We start from the raw sequence: 6,094 nt of genomic DNA on the forward strand, positions 1-6,094 counted from the left end.
TATTCATAATAGCAAAACAGTGGAAACAACCCAAATGTCCAGCAACCCATGAATGAATAAACAAAATGTGGTATATCCATACAATGGAGATTTATTCATCAATAAAAAAGGATGGAGGACTGACACACTACAACGTGGATGAGCCTTGAAAATGTTATGCTGAGTCAAGGGAGTCAGTCACAAAGACCACATATTGTACGATTCCATTTACATGTAACGTCCAAAACAGGCAACTCCGTGGAGAGACAGAAAGTAGAGTAGAGGTTGCCAGGGGCTGGGGGAGAGGAGAAAATAGGGAGCGACTGCTTATGGGTACAGGTTTCTTTTAGGGGTGATGAAAATGTTCTAAAATTAGATAGTGGTAATACTTGCACAACTCTAGAACACTCCAAAAATCACTGAGTTGTACACTTTAAAAGGGTGAATTTCATGGTCTGTTAATTATATCTCAATAAAGCTGTGATTAAAAAGAAAAAATGCCATACAAGGGAAAGGAAGGAGCCACATGTGCTGGGATGAGCTGTCTCCCAGCCAAGACAAGTAGCTGGTGGGTTATCTCCTGTCTCCAGGTTCCCTTTCCCCACATTTGCCTCCCTCCCGTAGGGCTCACCCAGTGCCCAGGGCCCAGAGTCTGTAGATGTCCTGGAGAGAGCCACCTGCATAACTCATCTCAGAATTCTCTCTTCTCATTCATTTTCCCTTTGCTTACTGGCCACGGGGGTCAATACCTCCCATGGCCTACATACCACTGCCAGGAAGAGCTCAGTCTTGTGAAAATGGCAGCAGCCTCCCAGCCCTGCTAACCTCCATTGAATTTGCTCCCCCAGGCAGACAGAGGCAGAAAGGGAGAGCACAACCTCTGTGTGTTTTGAGAATGAGCCCATTGTATAGATATGAGGAGAGTGAAGCCCAGAGAAGGGCAGGGATCCACCGAGACCATGCAGCTCCGGATTTCCTCCCTCCAGTCTCTCCCAGAGCACATGCTGGGACCTCTCCAGTTAGAGGCAAAAGTGACTGGGCTACAGAAGCAGAGTTTCTGGAGAGCTCTTTGCCAAATATGTATCAAGAGCTTGAGAAGGCTTGCCGCCCTCTGACACAGTGGTTTCCTATGGAGACCTCTGGTTCGAGAGATAACCTGCCAGGAGGACAAGGATTTAGAGATCAGAATGTTACCTGCAGGGCAGTACATCATGGAGAAAAACTGGAAACAGTGGAAACACCCATCACCAGGGGTGGTGGATAAACGAGGACGTAGCTCTACGCTGGGGCAGTACACAGCTAGTAAAAATGGTGTCTTTGAAGAATTTTGGCATGCTAATGGGAAAATGGAGGCGAAAACCAGCAAATTTTCTATGATCCTGACAATTTGTAAAAAAACAAAGAAAAGAACCCACAACAGCAAACACGTGTTGAGCAATGACTCTACCTGTTTCAGCTTTGCTGACCCCCGAGGTCCAGATGTGCCCCCACCTCCACTCTCCAGACCCTCTCCAGCCCCTGACCCTTGGCCTTGTTTTATTTTCTTCACAGCAATTATAATAAATCAATATTTGTCAAATGAGCAAATGTCTTTAGCAGTGGTCCTCTTTGGGTGAGATTATGCATGATTTTAGTTTACTATTGAATTTTCTATACCTTCCAGGTTTTTATGATGAGCATGTTTTACTTTTATGTTTAGAGGAAAAAGTGTTTTCAAAAACAAAAGTCAACTGAAGAAACATCAGAGGTTCCATGAGTGAGCCTAACTGTGTGATCTCACCTTCCTGGGGGGAGCATTATCGAAAGAAGCATTTCTCAAAAGATTCCTGTGGAAGGAAATTTCAGGCATTGAGACGAGAGATGGGTTTATTAAAACTTAATCAACCCACAGGCCTGTATAGAGTGCCAGGTGTGGGCCCTCTCCTAGGCACTGGTGGGCACAGGCTGGACACGCCCCGCACAGGAGGCATCCCAGGGCCCTGCAGGCCGTAAGCCCTGGATACAAGTCAAGGAAAGTGTCCTGAGGACCCAGACTGGGATGTTGGCCCCACTGCAAGTTCCATGCTGGCTTGGGGGCCCCAGCGCCCAGCCCAGGCGTGCCCCAGGAGCACACGCCAGCCCAGCCCTGCCAAAGCGATGCCCAGTGCTGTCACTCAGGAACGCAGCTGCTCAGGGCTGTTCACGCCTCATCAGTGCTCGCTCGGTGGACGTGCAGGAGCACATCAGGATAGCTCTGCCCGAGTCTCATGTGGGCAGCAAAGCAAGGGCAGGAGGGGCCGCCCCGGTGAGCACCCACTGCCTGGGGGTTTGCTCCCAACCCAAAACACCCAGGGTAGCAGCCTGGCTTATGAAACACGGGGGCAGCTTTACATAAGCATGGGAAATCATGAGAAAAAGTGCATTCACAAAAATGCATCCCCTGACCTCAACAGCATGCTTTTCAAGACGGAATTTTGTTTTGCTTTCTTCAGATTATAAAAGTCAACCATGTTCACTGGCATTAAATTTCAGTGAAAGAGAAACTCATAAAGTAGAAACTGAGAGTCCCCCTCAGTCCCACACTCCAAAGTCCCCCATGGCTTGGAGCCCATCCTGGCAGCCTCCTTGCTTTGCCCACGCACATACATGACACTCATGCACACACATCCTTTTATTTCTCTTTGACAGAAATAGGACCACACGCTACAGGCTGTTGCATACGTTGCTTTTACTCCATTAACAGTGGATCACAGACATCTTCCCACCACGTGGTGGGCATTCAAGGCTTCACCTGCTGCACCGCACTCGGCCCTATGTGACATCCAACAAGGGGTTGAACCCAGGTCTGTCCAGCTCCAGAACCCAGGTCCTAATGGTCTTCCCAGTGTTTTCCTCTGGAGAGTTCTCAGAACTCCAGAACAGAATTGCCTGAAAGGGGGCCAGCCCGGTGGCGCAGCAGTTAAGTGCGCACATTCCGCTTCAGTGGCCCGGGATTCACTGGTTGGGATCCCGGGTGCAGACATGGCACCGCTTGGCAAGCCATGCTGTGGTGGGCGTCCCACATATAAAGTAGAGGAAGATGGGCATGGATGTTAGCTCAGGGCCAGTCTTCCTCAGCAAAAAGAGGAGGATTGGCGGCAGATGTTAGCTCAGGGCTAATCTTCCAAAAAAAAAAAAAGAATTGCCTTAAGTTCTTCTTAGAAATGCAGAGTCCTAGGCCCAACTCCAAAGATGCTGATTGAGAAGGTTAGGTGTGGGGCCTGGAGACCTGCGTGCTGAATAACTGCTTCAGGCAATTCTCAGGACCTAGCCAGCTAGGGGACTGTCATTTCTGGTCATTGGGACCATTAGGAGCTACATTTCCCCACAGGCCTTTCCCATTTCTGTCCCCGAGTCAATATACATTAAAGTAAACCCATTTCTCAGGAGGCTTGGTCTTCACCCTGATGGGTGGAATGACCTCTCAGGCCCCCACCAGCCTCTGCCCTCTGCTATCATAGGCACCTTTGTGGGTAGAGCTTCCCTCAGGATCATCTCCCAGACACAGAGTTCCTGGTCAAAGGGCACCCGCATCGTGGGGGCCTTCACACCCGAGGGTCCGGCCAGGTGACCGGGGCTGAGCAGCAGGAGGAGCTGGACCTTGGCTCTGCTCTGTGCCTTATGCTGGAGGCCAAGAAGGTGCTGTGGTGATGTCAATGTGCAGTCTCCAGGGCAGGACAAGACACATGGGAAACAGTGCAAGGGAGCAGTGTGTGTGTGTGGGTGTATGCATGCACACCCATGTGAGACAGGTTGGCAACCCTGGCTTCCTCCCACCGGGCCCATGTGCAGCCATCTCTGGATCCCTGCAGCACCAGCAGAGGAGAGAAATGTGTGACCCTACACTGCCAGTCTCCACCCAGTTGCCTCTGCCCAGCATTGCCGATTGGTCCTGGCACTTCCTTCTGAAACGCAGCTCAGCATTCTGCTGCTCCCTATTCCACTCCACGCAGCCATTACGGTCCATCAGCACTCACAGTGACCAAAAACTACACTCAACTAAGCACCCCAATAACAGTGCTAAGCTGTGTGTCACCCCTATTTCCCTCTCAAGTCCCTTCCAGTGATCCTGGAGGTCCCTGGGGAGCCAGCTCTGGGGGACTCTCATATGGGGCCTGTACTATCCTGGCTCCCCTAAGGGTGCCCTTCTCCCCAGGCCCTGGACGGGTCCTGGGGGATGGCTCAGACTCCTGTGTGTGGCTCTACTCTCAGGTCACTGTGGTCTTTGCTGACACCTGATGCTGGCAGGAGAATGTCTGTACCACTTCCTACCTTCCAACAAAGAATCTTTGTGTCCTGAGTCCTGGAAAGACTGGAATGGAGGGCGCAGGCCTGAGTGGGCCAGACTCCCTCTCCTGAGGTCTCTTGGATGCCTTCTCTCCTCGGGTGCAGCTCTGGAGGTTGCTGGCTGTGTGACCTTGGGCAAGTCATGAAACATCACACTTTCATTCTGCAGGTATTTATTGAGCACCTACTGTATATGAGACACAGTTGTCGTTTCTGGGGGTAGAGCCAGGGATGAGAGAACACATCCCTGCTCTCCTGGAGCTGACATAAGGTCATGCAACTAAGAGGAGAGCACTGCAGAAACTAAGAGAGGGGATGGGAGGGAAGGAGGGCTGGTCTAGGTCCAGGCAATGTGATGTTCAAGAGCAGTATTATCGGCTCAGGGAACAGCATTATTGGCTCAGGGAACAGCACGTGCAAAAGACTCTAGGTTGAGTGAGCCTAGCGTTTTTTAAGGAAAGCAAGAAGACCAGTGTGGCTGGAATAGGATGGGAGTAGAGGGCACAAGTGGAGGGAAACAGAAGAGGTCGAGAGTTGGGGGGACATAGCATACATGCCATGGAGGGGCCTGAATTTTATTCTAAGGGTGGAGGGACACCAATAGGAGTTCTCTCTGGCAGCCATGTGAGTGCGAACAGGAGGCTGAAAGGGGGAGGAGAGGAAGGTAGGGGAGCAGAGGAGCAAAAATGGCAGCTGGAAGCCAGGCAGAAAGCTGCGATCTGCAGGACCTGAAGTCTCCCTCCCAACTGCCATGTGATTTGTGGGGTGCATGTGGCTGAATAAAGACCCAGAACCTGGGGGCAGGAGTACCACCTGGGACAAACAGGGTGTTGGCAACAGCTCCAGCCAGTCCAGGATTGCTGTTTGTTGTTTTTTTTTTTTTTTTTTGAGGAAGATTAGCCCTGAGCTAACATCTGCCGCCAATCCTCCTCTTTTTGCTGAGGAAGACTGGCCCTGAGCTAACATCCATGCCCATCTTCCTCTACTTTATATGTGGGACGCCCACCACAGCATGGCTTGCCAAGCGGTGCCATGTCTGCACCCGGGATCCGAACAGGTCACCGAAGTGGAACGTGTGCACTTAACCGCTGCGCCACCAGGCTGGCCCCCACGGATTGTGGTTCTGAAGCTGATCTTAGGGAAGGCCAAGAGCTCCTGAAATATGGCGGAAGCCCAGGATGAACTGGGTCTCATTCACCCGGACCAGGGATGAGAAGCAGCTGCCCCTGGCATGGTGGGGCAGGTGGAGGGCATTTTTCTTTCCGTCACTACTGGGTCCCCAGAGGCATAATGAGTCCTGTGCCACCATCAGAGACCAGTGAAGGTGCAGAGTGGCAAGGATTAGTCCCATTGGGCAGATGGGGAAATTGAGGTTGGAATAAGAAACCACTGTTCTAAGGGCCACAGAGTTGGAAGACACAGAGCTTTCAAATGGTTTCAAAGGTACATCCTCTTTTATCAGATTGTGAGCAGCCTGAGGGCAGAGGTGGCACCTGCCAGGCCTCTGACAGTGGCATACCCTGGGGCTACTTCCCTCTGATCCCAGCCTGCAGCCCTCACCAGCTATGGGGCCAGCCTTGGGTGAGGGGGCCTCTGTGGGCTGGGCCAGAAGGAGCCAAGTGTATGAGTTGCTATACTTGGGGTCTGACTAGGCATCTGGGAGCCAGGCCAGCCGAAGAGCACCTGCGGGTGGGGTGGGGGACTCACTCACATTTAGTCCATTGTCCTTATGACCCAGAGCTCTGAGTGTGGGCTATGCAAAGGACACAGAGGGCACACAGGCAGGGCCTGGCAACTGGTGCCTCCCTCC

The sequence above is a fragment of the Equus quagga genome, chromosome 1 (assembly GCF_021613505.1).
Source record: "Equus quagga isolate Etosha38 chromosome 1, UCLA_HA_Equagga_1.0, whole genome shotgun sequence".
Classification (NCBI taxonomy): Eukaryota; Metazoa; Chordata; class Mammalia; order Perissodactyla; family Equidae; genus Equus; species Equus quagga.